Source organism: Apaloderma vittatum, unplaced genomic scaffold (genome assembly GCF_000703405.1).
Source record: "Apaloderma vittatum isolate BGI_N311 unplaced genomic scaffold, ASM70340v1 scaffold29024, whole genome shotgun sequence".
Lineage (NCBI taxonomy): Eukaryota > Metazoa > Chordata > Aves > Trogoniformes > Trogonidae > Apaloderma > Apaloderma vittatum.
In genome coordinates, this window is record NW_009712581.1 from 3,082 (window position 1) to 3,332 (window position 251).

A 251-nucleotide genomic window follows, 5' to 3' on the forward strand; every position below is an offset into this window, starting at 1 on the left:
CTGCCCGTATCGCAGGGACCTGGGAGAGCAGCACAAGCACCCGCTGTGGCTCTTGGGTTCTTCTTGCTCGAGCTGACCTCCCTCAGTGCCAGTGCTGTCACTTGCTTTCAGGATTTGCTGGTGGCTTTCTGCTTTCTCACCTGTCCTCGATTATCTGCTGCCTGATTTGCATTGCGGGCTTCAGGGGCGGTGACTGGCAGCTTGTGCTTGCCAAGCATCGCGGGGGTTCCTGATGCCGTGTGACAGTGACA

At 58.2% G+C, this 251-nt stretch overlaps 1 protein-coding gene across 1 annotated transcript in view; it reads left to right on the forward strand.

Annotated features, from left to right (window-relative positions):
* The window catches only part of LOC104272938 (telomerase-binding protein EST1A-like), a gene marked incomplete at its 3' end in the record, with an annotated part of 27,878 nt that overhangs the window by 2,047 nt on the left and 25,580 nt on the right, over positions 1 to 251 (forward strand). The gene's annotated exons all lie outside the window — the stretch shown is intronic.